Below are 16,145 nucleotides of genomic sequence, written 5' to 3' on the forward strand. Positions count from 1 at the left end.
AGACTTCCTTCACAAGAAGCTTGGAACCATCTACAGAGAAGGACACGGTCTCATCCTTTCCTTCCATCCTTCCCCATAATGTGTGGTAGACATTGACATGAAGGCAAAATAACATTAGCAAACAAGCATCAAGAGAAATGTAATAAAATAATAGCTATGGAATGTGCGATAAGGGATACAGAAGCAGAGTACAGAAATGATGGATCAGTCTGAGGAAAATAATGATCCAATGTGAGTTTGAATAGGGTCGTAAAAGACAAGACGTGAAGTGGTGAGAAGAGAGAAGGTAATGATTATAGGCACAGAATCAGAAAGAGGAAGGAGAGCACACATGCACGAATTTACATGGCTACTGGCTGCACAGAGGCATCATCAGAAATGCATAGGCTGGGTTTAGCTTGATGCCAGCCCCAAAGAAAATGAGATCCATTATAACATCACTATGTAAAACACACACAACTTGTGTCTGAGTGGAATCTCATAGACACATTCAAAATAGGGTAGGTGTTTTGGTAAATTTTTCTATCAACCTGTTAGAAGAGACTCAGAAAACATCTGCTAACTATGCATGATGTGTTGTTACACCACACAGAATGTCACCATGAAGAACAAATGGCATCAGCTGCCACCATGCTGTGGCATTCCATTTAACAAAATGATATGTCGTTATTAAGCGGCAAGGGATATTGATTTCTCTGTATGTTTCCTGTTTGCTCAATTGCTTTGGTTACAACACCACCACCACTACATGTTAAATACACTGAGGAAATAAAGATTTATCCATAGGTCCTCAATAATGTGGGATCTGCCCTTTGCCCCCTGGCAAACAATCAAATCCCCTGACACTCATCTTGACTTTGTTCTCTCAAAAGCAAATTGTCCCCCTGTTTTCTTGTCCAAAGATTTAAAATGTAAGAAAGCATCTCATATGGAGTTGGTCATGTGGTACAGGGTACAGTCTGCAAGTAAGAGCAGCAAAGTCAGGTCCTAGCTTTATTACCGATCGCCAAGCTACCCTGAGGGACACACCCACCTCCCGGGTCTTCTGTTTCCCCCTCTGTAAAGGGAAAGGGGAAAGCCTAACTTATTTCCAACATCTCCTTGTGGGTGAAAAATGTATCATTTTCTAGTGTCTTAAAGGTCATTTCTTTTCATTCAATAATACTCAATATATATTAAGTATTTCATGTGTGCCACGGATTGCTCTAAACCCTAGGAATACTACAATTAAAAAAATGAAACAGAGGAGCCTGGGTGGCTCAGTTGGTTAAGCATCTGACTTGATTTCAGCTCAGGTCATCCTCTTCCCCACCCCACCCTCACCCCCGCCTCTTTCCCAGATCTTGTACATCCGCTCTCAAATAAACATTTAAAAAAACACAAAAAAAAACAAAACAAAAAATGAAAACAGAAGCAAACACCTGCTTTTCTGGAGTATAACTTCTAATAGATGGAGATGGTAAAAAAAAAATAAGTAAATAAATAAATACACATTATGCCGAATCCTAAGTACTGTAAAGAGAAATTAGGGTAAATGGGATAAAATGTGGGGCTATGGAACAGGATGGGGTGAGGAGATGGATGCTAATTTATTTTTATGTAGTCAGGAAAGCACTGGCTGATAGTCACATCAGCACAGAATGAAGAATGAAGTGAGAAAGTAAACCATATAGGCATCCAGAGGAAGAGTATCCTAGGGAGAGAGGGATCCATAAGTACAAGTGCACACAGGCAGGACTGTGCTTGAAGTGCACTAGGAATCTGTGTCTGAGTGCTCTGGTTTGTAGGGACAGACCAAGGCTCAGCTACATGTTACTGTATTGCCCGACTTCTCTTCTGCTACTGTCACTGGATCAACATAGACTTAGAGCAAGGTTCTGGGCAGCATTGGAAACATTCTGGAAAATGCCTACCCTTGAGTATATAGAGAGTTCACAGTTGCCCCCTCTGAAACCTGGTGCACCAGCAGAGAAATCTTCCAGGAATCCTTAGGAGATTGTAATTTTCCCAAAATAAATCAATTCTCCTTTTTACAAATAGCGAAAATTATGAGGATTTTTTTTTTCTTCTCAGAAAGTTGACGTTGAAACTTAGGTTGTTATATTTGAAAGGAAAACCTAAAATCAAAACCTGCTCAGTAAAGGTGGGAATGGTCCTCTGCCTAAAAGTCTCCACAAAGAGAGCATTTGTAAATATAGCCACACAATCACCTTGAGGATACTTGATAGCTTAATAAGATTTTAATGAGTCTCTTTGAAAATGAGAAACCCCACTATATAAAATGGGCCTATAAAATGTTTGCAGCTATGCTGTGGCCTCAAATCACAAACAGATCCCACCACAAACAGTACTCTGCAATATTAAATGCCAAGTTTAGCAGAAAAGGGTTTTGGCTATACTTGTCTCTAAGCACACTTAGGAAAGACGTCAAATGTCTCCAGACACAACCCCACAAACATGGACAGTGGGTGGCTTACTACAAGGGTAATCCTGAAAAATCCAGTCTCTTATTTCCATCTCTCCAATTACCTCAATTTACACTGGTAACCCTCTTCTCTGAATTCCTACATTTCAAGATCATCAGTTTATTTAACAGGCAAGCATCTGACTTTGGCTCAGCTCATTATCTCATGGTTTATGGGTTTGAGCCCCACGTTGGGCTCTGTGCTGACAACTCAGTCTGGAGCCTGCTTCAGATTCTGTGTCTTCCTGTCTCTCTGCCCCTCCACTCATGCTCTGTCTCTATCTCTACAAAATAAATAAACATAAAAATTTTTTTTAGAATTGACCAGTCACTTCTATTAGGAAGAAGATACAAAGAAGAATATCACTTTATCTTTGTGCTTTGAATATTTAACCTTTACCAGTGCTTGTAACAAAATGTTAGGTATCATGACACATGAAAACCAATTTTTGTAGGAATTTAGAAACGGGACAAATTATTATGGAAAGTAATCAGGAAAGGCTTCATGGCTGGGGCAGTGTTTTTTTTTTGTTTTTTTAATTTTATTTAAGTCCAAATTAGTCAACATATAATGTAATAATGATTTTAGGAGTAGAATTTAATGAGTCATCATTTACATTCAACATCCAGCGCTCATCTCAACACGTGCCCTCCTTAAGGCCCATTGCCTATTTAGCCCATCAATGTTTTTAATGAGCTTTGAGGTGAGCACTCTTCAGAAAAAAGTAAGGTGGAAGGCATTGGCAAAACTGCATGTAACCTAACGTGGAAAGAGGAAGAAATTTCAGTGCAAAGGAATAAAAGCTCAAGGCTAGAAAGTGGTGAGAAGGTAGTGCAGACCCTTGAATTAGAAGTGTTAAGGATTTACACTTTAAACCACTGGTAACTGAGTAGACTTTGAAGGCTTTTGAACAAAACATACCCAAAGACTAATATAGTGGCAGTGGGCATATGTTAGAATAAAAGAAAACTAGGAAGGAGTTTAAAAATGAGAAAATCAGCACTTCAGTAGCATTAGGAAGGTCAGAGAGAGATTAAAAACAAAGTTCTACCCAAATGTTCAATTCTTTGCTGATCATTTTGTGCCAAATAGCCTGGGGCAGGACTGTTTCTTGATTTTTCCTTCAACTCCCACATGTAACACAGGATTGGTCACAAACCAGATGCTCCATAAGCAACTGCAGACTGGCTAATGTGAACACCTCCTGTCTCCCACTCAGCCTCTCCAGTGGGCCACAAGAGAGGGCTCTCCTAGGGTCCACCCCAGGCAGAGAAGGGGACAGATAGAGACTCAGCCTTGTTTTGTCAAGAGTCAACAGCTACAAAGTTCTCTCCATGACAGCTCCCAAATACTGGTCAACCCAGCACTTCAATCATCATCACGCACCTGCCTCCTCTGTGAGGAGGCAGAACAGAATCCTCTGTGGCATGCAAGACTTCTACATGAAATTTCTGAGCAAGCTATGGTGCTCCACACAGGACTACGGTCACATAATGCCGGCATCTTCAGATAAGAAGCACAGTCATCTAACATCAGCATTTTTAGACTATTCTAGCATTTTTTAAAAGAGGACTTCATGATCCTATTCAGAACTCTGAGTGTGGGTTCTCAGAAAACTCCATATAGAAAGTGGGGGTTCGTTCACAGGACACAGAACCACCAGAGTAAATATTGTAGTCCCATCTCAGCAAGGGCTCTGTGAAGCTGTGTCCATCACTGAGTGCATATGGGTGGAGATGGGGGTATGTGAAGTCTCCATGCTTCTGAAAGCTTTACAATTTCTGCACCTTGAACAGACTCGGATGAAGAAGAATTTCGTCTCTCGGGGTGGGGGGTGGGGGTGAAAACAAAGTTTCAAGCCACGTTTGTGAAACCAATTCTACTCTGGGTTGCCATAAAAATGTGTACTCATCAACCAACCATATTTGCTCCCTCTTTGAGCTTTACAACTTGCCTGAAGTAGGACTAATGAACCCATTTTGTAGATTCTGCTGAGAGGACTCAATAAAAAATTACTGCCCTAAGTCTCAGAGAAAACTGTTGTAACCAACTGCATTCCCCTGGCCGAAGTTCTAAAGACTGATAAACTCCAGTACTAGCAAGTCGATGAAAAATGAGTGGTATAAATGGATATAACTTTTTAGGAGGCAAGAGTATTTATTTAAATTACTTATCAATTTATCATTTGATCCTGAAATTCTTCCTCTAGAATTCTATCCTGTCAACATACATGAACATGTCCACAAAGACATGTGTGAAAATGTCCATTACTATATGGTTTGTCACCTTGGTAAAATGAGGACAAGTTCCATGTTGCATCATGGTTCATCCATATTATGGAATGTTACACAGGCATTTTCTAAAACAAGATTTTAACGTTTTAATTCTATATACTTATCTGTAGCTTTAAACTTTTTATAACGAGTATGTATTTATGTATTAACTTTTTAAAACATTTTAGTGTATAAAAGGAACTGGGCTAGAATCCAAAAATTCTGGATTCATATCCAATGTATATTTTATGTTCTATAATTTGTAAAAAGCTTTTTAGTTTTCTTCCCAGCTTTAGAAAAATATCATTGAAAACATTGTGTAAATTCAAGGTGTATACACAACGTGATAATTTGATATGTGGATATATTGTGAAATAATTACATAAAGGTTAAAGTTAGTTAACAGATACATCACCTCACATTTTGAGCATGTGCGTGTGTGTAGATTTAAAATCTACACTCTTGGGGTGCCTGGGTGGCTCAGTCGGCTAAGTATCCAACTTTTGCTCAGATCATGGTATCATGGTCCAGGAGCTCAAGTCCTATGTCGAGCTCTGTATTGACAGCTCAGAGCCTAGGGCCTGCTTCAGATTCTGTGTCTCCCTCTCACTCTCTGCCTCTCCCCTGCTTGCGCTCTCTCACTCTCTCTCCCTCAAAAATAAACATTAAAAACTTAAAAAAGATCTACACTTTTAGCAAATTTCAGGCATGTAACACAGTGTTGTTAACTATCATCACCATGCTGTGTATTAGATTCCCAGAACTTACCTCGAAACTTCAAGTTTGTACCCTTTGGCCAATGCCCAATTTCCCGTGCACCCCAGGCTTCTGGTAACCACCTACATATGGTTTTATAGGAGTCTGGCTTTTGTAGATTCCACATATAGGTGAGATTACTCAGTATTTGTCTTTCTCTGATTTATTTCACTTAGAATATATAAAGGGGTTTTTAGATCCACAGGTCAAACAGTTTTTCCAGTATCTGCAAGTCACATAAAGCTCAGTGTTAGAGCTTCCAGGGGCTACTGTGTAATGAACTCAGACATAGGAGTGTGCATGTAACAGTTTCCTCCCCCTAAGGAGGTCTGTCCTGAGTGTTGTATTGAGTACAATGTTACATATGGAGAACAAATAAATTGGGTATCAAGAGTTAAATACATGGGGCCAACACGGATTTCTTCCTGGCCTAGTTATTGCCTTGGTCTCTCCATTCTTCCATCACCTTTTATGTGAAATCTAATGTGTAACTCATATACTCTCATTCATACACTGAAATGTTTGAGTTCTTAATGTATGTCAAGCATGAGATGAGTACAATACTTCCTTTTTTTGTTTTTCCTTGAGGGAATATAGAAGAGGGCACAGACATATAAGCAGCTCTTCAATGAGGGTGAAAATAGAGGCCTCATGGCTCCTTCCACCCTATCCACTGCAGCCCTAAATGGATTTCATTCATGTATTCACAGTACTTATCTGTAAAAAAGGAGTGGAGATGGGGTAGAAGGTGATTCTGGACTAAAGAGTAAGTTAAATGAACTAGGCAATTTCCAACAATGTGACCTTAGACTAGCTATTTAATTTCCCTAAAACTCAATTCTATTAATTATGAGTAAACATATTCTGCCACCCACACTCATTTTTCATGGAAGTCAATATAATGTACTTGAAAGCACCGCCTAACCTAGACAGTAGTACACCAAAATAGGAGTTATTCTCACCACTTTTTTTTTTTTTGCTGTGTTTTAGAGGACTTTATGGAAAGTTTCTTAAGTTGTACAGGCTTTCTTTTTTTCAACCATGACACATTTTAAGGATGCCATCTCTGGGTCAAGGGTGCTGAAGTAATCACTGAAGTAATGTACGCAGAATTATTAGATGTAAGATTACTTGTATTAGAACTATTTATTACATGTAAGTACACGTGTGCATCACTCAAAGTTCACATCAGTAAATTACCAAAATGACAACACAGGAAGATGTTAACCAAAATGTTAGGCTGAGATTAGACCCTAAAACAAAATTATCTGGGATCTCAAATAAACCACCTGTCAAGCCAAAGGACTCAGAGAATCAGAAAGGATGAGGAGTAGGCTGCACAGACAGATGTAGAAGGAAAGACCCCCGGTCAGAGTTTGACAACTTGGAGTAATCATCCAAACTCCCAGTTATTGCCTGACACAGCAGTCAACACTCAGGTCAAGAGACAAGTTTCCAGGAAGATAAGTCTCCACGAGAGACTTCTCTCCTTGTGAGCCCCAAAGAGCCTGATTGGATCTGCCTGTTAGATCATCTATAAAGTGAAAACGGAGCAGGGCAAACCTGCCCATCAATCCAACTATCAGAATTACATATGACCTGCCACCACCTCCTTCCCCTAGTTTCTGTTGCCCTGTTCTGGGTAAAAGGAACAGAAATAAGCTTCTAAAGTCTCCTTCTGCCCCATGCTCCTAGAACCTAGTTGCTCTTGGGGAAGAAATTGTCCATATTAAGAAAACTGAAAATAAAATAAAAACCTTAACTAGTGCTTTGAAATCCCAATCTCAGAGATTTTAAAAACACAGATGTAACAAGGTTTCCTTGGTCTTCCCTTCACAAGGGTGGATTTGGGGATCACAGCAAGCTCCATAGGTGAGGTCACCTTTGTGGTGCCTGCTGCCCCATCAGCACCTCACAGAGATCTCCTTCCACTATGTTTATGGAGGGGCTGAAGGGATCCTCCCTAGAACGCTTGGTTCTCTTTCTTCAAAAATCTGGATTCATTCCTGATTATTCTTCAGTTTGCCCCAAAAGCCCTGAAATTTACACAAACCAAGCAAAAATCCTTCATCTACCATCTGAATTTGGTTTTATCCACATTTTTGTGTAAGCAAAAGAATTTGGAATAAATAATGTGCTTCTATCTCCTGAGAAGAAGTTTACCACAACACAGTTAGTTTTCAAGTTGGGCTTAATCAGGAACAAGAAGTCACTGCTCAGGGATGGTCTCCTTTCTCAGAGGAACCCACAATAAAAGATATCCACTTAGGAAACTAATTTGACAATAAACTATTTGGAAAAAAAAAAAAAGAACTGGATGAAATTCTATAGGCGCGAAGATGGCAAAAAAAAAAAAAAAAAAAAAAAAAAAAAAAAAAAAGATGTCCACTTATCCTGTGACGCAACAGAGGCTAGTGACAAGATGTTGGGTTTGGTACTTGGCGAGAGTGAGCAGGCATGTGCTTCAGGGCTGAGAGTGAGGTGTTCAGCTGCTGTCACTTTCTTTACTGAGTATGACAACTCTTGGCAGTGGAAGTAACAGTTCAGTCTTGGAAGAAAAGGTATCACTGGAGTGAATATAACCTATTCAAAGAGCGATGCTATTGAGTTTTGCCTTATTTTATTTCAATATTTTTGGATAGAGAGTGCAAGTGAAGGAGGGACAGAGAGAGAGGGGAGTTTTGTCCGATTTTTAGATGTAGGAGATACCACTGACCTAAGACTTAAATGCTCATAAGTGACATGGTCTGTAGAAGGGAGGAAACAAGGTGAAGGAGTGGGAGAACTTCCCCCAGTCTCTGTCTTCAAATGTGGCCTTCTTAGAAATGCCTGAGTCCCACCTTGAGGGTGTTATGCTGAGCGAAATAAGTCAGGCAGAGAAGGACAAATATATGTTTGCACGTATAGGAGGATTAGGAGGAACCTGACGGAGGACCATGGGGGAGAAGAAGGGGAGAAATGGTGGGGGAAAGGGAGAGAGGCAAACCATGAGAGACTCTTGAATGCTGACAAAAACTGAGGACTGATGGATGTGGGGTGGAGGAGGGATGGGCATGGAGGAGGACACTTGTGGGGATGAGCACTGAGTGTTATGTGGAAACTAATTTGACAATAAACTATTTGTAAAAAAAGAAAAAAAAAGAAATGCCTGAGTCCCCTATGTCAAGAGAGGTAAGCCATTTCTTCCTAGAGATATGGTTAAAATGGCAATTGAACTGGGAACCATACATAAAAGAGAACAAATACAACCTCCAATTAGTGGTATCATCCGTTGTGGAGGGATGGATTTTCAAGGAGGGAAAAGGGATAGTATGAGGACCGTGAAGATCTGAATTGATGAAAGATCTGACACACATGAAACAAATCCTACCTAATCAAATTATTGGATTCAATCTTCCAAAATTTTATCAAGGATTTTTGTGTCTAAATTGATGAGAGGTTGCTCTCTTTCTTTCTCTTCATATGGTTTTATTTCTTCTGCTGTCTTTGTCTGGGTTTGTTATCAAGGGAATACTGGCCTAAAATAAGTGAATGTTCCTTCTATTTTCTGGAAGAGATTTCAAAAATTTCATGTTTGTTCTTCATTGAATATTTGATAAAATTCTCTACTGAAACCATATGGACCCAGGATTTTATTTATGGGTAGCTGTTTAATTAGAAATTCAATCCCCTGAATCATTATAGGGCTATTCAAAATACCCATCCCACACTGCATCAGTCAGTAGTTTCTGGTTTTCGAAAAGATGGTAGATTTCACCCAAGTTGTCAAAAATGTCTGTACACCTGGCTGTACCAATTTCATACTCTACCTTTTGAGGTCTTACCGGTCACTATGCCCTGTTTCATTCCCGTACGGTCTGTATCTATTGCTATTTCTCTATTTTCAGCTTCTCCAGAACCCAATCTGAGATGAATGAAATCCCAGAAAGAACCACCAGGGAACTTACCACCTTTTCTTTGGGTCCCAAGTTCCCTAGTGGGTCTAACTTCTCTCCTTGTGTTACTTGTATACAGATTATCCAAGATTTTTAATCATAATGGGGGAAATCACAATGGGAGAAACAGAGAAAACTATGTCTGCCTCATCTGCCCTAATGACAAAGTCCTCTTATGGCTAACCTTTGAGAGAACTAAAGTAACCTAACCTTTTAACAAAGATGTTGAATAGAAATTCCAGGAAGTAATGATCCCATTGTACTCTGACACTGTCACACGGGGTCTGATATGCAAGACTCCATCTTCAGAGTCCCATTTTAAAAATGAACATTAATCATGAATGCACAAAAGTATAAGTACTACCCCAAATAGGATCACATTAGAGTATCTTGTCACCTGAGGAACAGTCAAAAGACCTAGTTCCAACTGAAGTGTTGATTACCATACAGGTTTGTCCTTTATGAATCCTGAGGGACAAGGAAGATTAACAGGTTTTATTTGGCTAAATGAGTCAATTCAGTCTCAATTAAAAGGACTTGTTGATGATACTAATAGTCATAATAATACATAGCTAACCCCGAATATTTTAGACATCCAGGGTGCCAAGTGGTTTACAAAAAACATCTCAGTCAGTTCCTACAATACTCTGTGATGTGGGAACTGTAGAAACTCCATCTTTGGAGGGGAGAGACCAAAGCTCTGCAAAGTTGAGTCACTTATCCAAGTCCACACAACTAGTATGTGGCGGAGTCAGGATTCAACCCAAGTTTGTCTAGCTCCACAGCCAGCATTTTCAACAACAATGCTTCTCCTGCCCCTCAGATAGACTTCTGAGCCATCCAACAGGCTGTATCCAGGTTCTAAAAACTCTGTCACTGCAGAAATAAGTCCTTCTTGGTGATGAGCTATGCTTGATATCTTATGGTGAAAGCACCTTTCATTACCTTGTTCATAAGAAAAGGCTTTATTAGCTACAGGCTCCTCTTCTTTGCATCTCAGCCATTTAATCATTTGAAATTGAGTGAGTCTGTGCACACATCTGAGATGTGCTGGCCTTTCTTCCCCATGTGTCCTAGATGGTTTATTTGAGAACTGAAATTCTCAAGCTGTGTGTGTCAAGGCACAGGGAAGCGCCTCACAACCAGGAAATTAGAGCAAATGGTTGATTTTTTTTTTTTTTTTTGCTGTTTTCCCTTTTACATCTTTTTGCTACAGACTCTTTGAAGACTGTATTAATCTAAATGCATTTGATATTGAATGTTCCTCATCTTGTCCTGAAGGGAGGATTTTCAAAATGGGAAAAGGAGTTTTAATCATGGCAAATTTTGTTCAATTCCTGCTTTGATAGCACTTCTTTTCAATCTAGTTCTTAAGTCCACATAAGTCATGAAAAAGCAAATCTAATACTTCATGCTTAGCGTCTGGCAAATACTAATGTAAGTACTTATTTTTTTAGACATAATAACCGTGTGTGTGTGTGTGTGCGCGCACACATAATGGTTAACAGGACTAACTTTAGTGCCAGACAATACTAAATTTGAGATTTTTCTTTCACTTACTAATCGCTGGACCTGGGTCTTCTCTACATCTGTCAAAACTGAGATAACTGTATATGCTGTATGTTAGGTAACTTGAAAGTAAAATAAATATATACATAAAAACCCAATGAAAACAAAAAAAAAAAAAACCACCCAGAATATTGTAAAACATCTCACAGAGATGTGTCATTAAAAGGGTGACTTATTGTGATATTTTAATATGCCTAGCATACAATGCCAAACATATAGGAAGCATTCCATTAATATCAATACCCTTCCCTTTCTCCCTTGTTACTAATTTGAGGAGAAAACATTTCTTTGCCATGCTCTATAATTGCAAATACCTGAGGAGCAAATAAATATATACAAAAAGCAAAACAAGTATTTCCAGAGAAAATATTGGGCACTCCTCTAATGTGCCCTTATCTAATTGAAGGCTCTAATTCTCAAATTCTCTAGAACACTGTCCAATGAAACTTTCTTTCCAATTCTTTCCAATGTGTGAACCACTTGCATTTCCTGAGCACTTGAAATATCAGTAGTGCAACTAAGGAACTGAGTTTTAATTTTAATTTAAATAGCCACATGTGACTAGTAGCTATCCAATTAGATGGGACAACTGTAGAGACTGGTCTCACTGGAGTACTGATTGACATTTTTAAAAGTCTCTCAAAGCATTAAAATGTCACTGACTTTAGGATTCTCTGGAAATAGGAAAGCTCTTCCAGGAGTTTTAGAAGCTTTGGCAAACAAGTGATGCTAAAGTTAGGGCGTTCTGTTTTCTCTTTTAACCTCCATACTCCAACTTCACACTTTCTCATATTGTTACTCCCCACACCCAACATTATTAAACCATACATAAATTGTTAAATTAATCAAACAGCCCAAGTATTTGTATAGAAGTTTTCTTTATAAACTCTTACTCCTTTTAATAAAAATATGGGAGAAGAAGAAATGTGGGTGGTATTTCTAGCATCTATAGGAGCCTTCTCCCTCCTCAAAAGGCCCACAGAGCAATGGATCAAGCACAGTCACTGCCCTTGCAGAAGACCACTTACTGAGGGCAAAGGTTCAATGAGATCAGATAGGATCTGCTAGTAAGCCAAGATGCAAACATAACCATATCTCACATTTACAGAATCTTTTTAAGAAAGATATCTGAAAAGTCTAATATCTTGTTGGATTTTTAAAAATTATTTTTATGCATCAGGTTATGCAAGTAAAGTGCAAAGAAATTTGTGACAGATTCAGCAAATCCTAGACTTCATGATTCCTAGATTATATTTTACCCTTGATTCACTAGCCTAATGCACCCTTGCACGGGACAAGGCACTAATACTCCCTGACGGATTCTTATAATAACCAACTGCAAGTATCATTAATGGCCCAGTTGCATTCAGAAGTTTGACAACTATAAAGAGGTTTTTTTTCTTTTTCCTAGTATATAAAGCTAACAGAGTAGCAAAGAGTTCTCAAAAGTAACCTTGACTTCTAGAAAAAGGAATCTACCCTGAGACACAAGTCTTGGCCATAACACCTTCTAACACTAAATCCAAGTCAGAGATACAGTAGTGATGGGTTGCAGAGAGGACTATAACATGCAGGAATACTAATAAGTTGGCAAAGTCCTCCATGCAAATGCAAGTTAATATGCATTAAGTACCTCATGTCATCAGAGTTTCATAGAAAGTGATGGGAGGAAACTGGCTGGTTGTTTTGGATTGTGCCTACTCTAGGTTTAGAATCAAATCATTTATGGTAAAGATGAAAACATCAAAAATGGAGAAATGCCATATTACATTTACTAAAGACAGCAGTAACACTGATTTATAGAGTGTACCACTTCTCAAGGCCTATGGGTTTTCAAAGGAACATCTCAAAGAGTTGACTAAAAGTTGGTACAGAGTCAAGGTCATGCTCTTGAAGAGTTAGAAAGACCTGCCTGATGGGAAACAATCTCCTGCTAATGAAATTAGAGAAGGAACACACTACAGTCTGCAGTCCTAATAAAACAGATGACCCAACCAGTACTACCCAGATGAGAAATCATTTTGGATAACACTGTCCGATGAAAAATGTGATTGACCATTACCAATTGCATTTAGCAATCAGGACCATAAACTGATGGACAGCTCAGTGATATAGCCATTGACAGACCATACAGATGAAGTGAGCCAAATCTTGTTACAAATTCTTTTTCTATCTCCCATCCTATTAAATTGAAACTAATGCTTAAATATGGAAAAGACAGGGGCGCCTGGGTGGCTTAGTCGGTTAAGCGGCCGACTTTCGCTTAGGTCATGATCTCGCAGTTCGTGGGTTCGAGCCCCGCGTCGGGCTCTGTGCTGACTGCCAGCTCAGAGCCTGGAGCCTGTTTCAGCCTGTGACTCCCTCTCTCTCTGACCCTCCCCTGCTCGCGCTGTCTCTCTCTCTCCTAGAAATATATAAAACATTTAAAAAAAAATATGGAAAAGACAACTCTGATCCACCATGTATACGGAAACATTCATTGTATTTCAGAAGGGAGAAACAAATGGTAGTTTGTACAGCTCTAGCTCCACTGCATTAGTTAGTGTGTATTTTTAAATTAGTAGATAAGGAGTTGGCAATCGTTCTCCTTGGAAACAAGAAAATCAAACACATGGAATTGGTCTAATCAGCTTCACTGAATTTGCCCTCACAATTTATCCAACTGAGTTACCACTCCAGTTGGGGGACCAATTAGGAAGACCCCCAGGGAATGGCTGGCTGACTTCCTCAAATGATTCCAGCAGGTGGGTCTCTAATCTGACAGGACTCCCTCCAGGGCACATCTGGGAAGCCCTAGGAGACAGCAAGAATTATCCCTAAGGGCCATCATTAATTTTTTAATGATGTTTTATTTATTTTGAGAGCAAGTGAACACACAAGCAAGCAGGGGGGAGAGGCACAGAGAGAGAAAGGGAATCCCATGCAGACACCACACTGTCAGTGCAGAGCCCAATGAGTGGCTCCATCCCACAAACTGTGAGATCATGACCTGAGCTAAAATCAAAAGTTGGATGCTTAACCAACGGAGCCTCCCAGGCACCATCCAAAGGCTGATTTTTAAAACACTGTATCATCTGTTTTCACTCATATGTGGAACTTGAGAAACTTAACAGAAGACCATGGGGGGAAAAATAGTTTCAAACACAGAGGGAGGCAAACACATAAGAGACTTAAATACAGAGGAAAAACCTCAGGGTTGATGGGGAGCGGGGAGACAGAAGGGGGACATGGGTAATGGGCATTGAGAAGGCACTTGTTGGGATGAGCACCAGGTATCGTAAATAAGCAATGAATCCTGATAACATGATAATCTACCCCCAAAACTAAGTGCACACTGTATACAATATGTTAGCTAACTTATTAAAAAAAAAAAAAAAAACTAAGGTAAAAATCGCTTTCTCCTTCCATGAAATGTCATTTCACATTTTACCAAGGCCTGAAATTCAAAAGCCTGAGTGCTAAACTCAACCATCCTTAGGCATTTTCACGTCTTCTATAGTTGGTAGATTAATAGGCAAACCTGTTACTTTTTAGGCTGCATTTAAAGGTTATTTAAATGTACTTAAAGAACAGCCAGTGTTAAGTACTAAGTTAAGAAAGGAGGGAGGGGGAAAAGAGGAGAGAAACTAGAATGAGATGGGACATCCATTCTGTCACAGGAAATAGACAGTAGTGGCTAAAAATATTGATGAAAATATTGAAAATCAATTTTAAGTGTTCCCTACATGGAAAATCAAAAGTAGGACATTTCATACATCACTACTGGCCTGATTCTTTCATTCCTTGCCTGTCATTTTGACTTTGTGCTTTTTTTTTCTTCTTGTCAGGCTGTTTTCTTCTTGACTAAAGAAGAAGAAGTAGACTTTCCAGCCAGAAATTTCTCTGCAGAAGGAATCTCACAGGTTGTGGTACTGTCAGCTCTCACAGGTCAAGTCAGACATAGAATACATGCAGGAAGCATGGTGTCAGAATTACATGAGTGCTTAGGGCGAGAGGGATCAAGCAATTAATAACAGAGGACATGCCCATTCTGTTCACTATGGAGGATCATTTAAATGTATTTTAAAAAATAAATTTGGGGCACCTAGGTATCTTAGTTGGTTAAATGTCTGACTCGATTTCAGCTCAGGTCAGGATCCCAGGATCAATGGGATCAAGCACTGTGTCGGGCTCCACACTAGGCGAGAAGCCTGCTTAGGATTCTCTCTCTCCCTCTACCCTTCGACTGTATGTGTACCTGCACACTCTCTCTCCCTCTCAAAAAAAAAAAAAAAAAAAAAAAAAAGCTTATTTTGGTTTTCAGAGCAGTTTTAGGTTTACAGCACACATTTCCCATATACTTTTTCCCCCCACATGTGTAGCTTCCCCCATTACGGACACCCTCTAAGCCCTCCACCCCACCCCCACCCCCGCCCCCGACACAATTGGTACACCTGTTACAGCTGATGAACCCAGACTGACATCATTAGCATCCAAAGTCCATACTGAAACATTAAGGTTCCCTATTGGTGTTTCACATTCTATAGGTTTTGACAATTTATGACGACTTGTATCCACCATCAGTACCACATCAGAGTATTTTCACTGCCCTAAAATGTTTTTATGTTCCGCCTATTCATTCCTTCTTCCCCTCAACTTCAGAAACCCACTTATCTTTCTATTGTCTCTATCATTTTCCCTTTTCCAGCATGTCATATAGTTGGAATCATTATGTATGTAGCCTTTTCAGACTGGCTTCCTTCAATTAGTAATACGAATTTAAGGTTCTTCCTGGTCTTTTCATGAATTGATAGCTCATTTTCTTAAATGCTGAATAATCTTCCATTGTCTGGGCTATTCATTGACCTTATGAAGGACATCTTTGTTGCTTTCCAAGTTTTGGTATTCATGAATGAAACTACTATAAACATCTGTGTACAAATTTCTGTGTAGTCATAACTATTTTTAACTCCTCTGGGTAAGTAATGAGGAAAGTAATTGCTGAATAATATGATAATGGTAGGTTTAGTTTCATAATGAACAGCCAAAATGTGGCTGTGCCATTGTGCCTTCCCTCAAGCAGTGAATAAGAGTTCCTGTTGATCTACATCTTCACTAGGATTTGATGTTGTCAGTTGTCTTGGGCATTCTAACATGGTCTTTAATTT

Source organism: Hyaena hyaena, unplaced genomic scaffold (genome assembly GCF_003009895.1).
Source record: "Hyaena hyaena isolate Hyena2069 unplaced genomic scaffold, ASM300989v1 scaffold_1007, whole genome shotgun sequence".
NCBI lineage: Eukaryota > Metazoa > Chordata > Mammalia > Carnivora > Hyaenidae > Hyaena > Hyaena hyaena.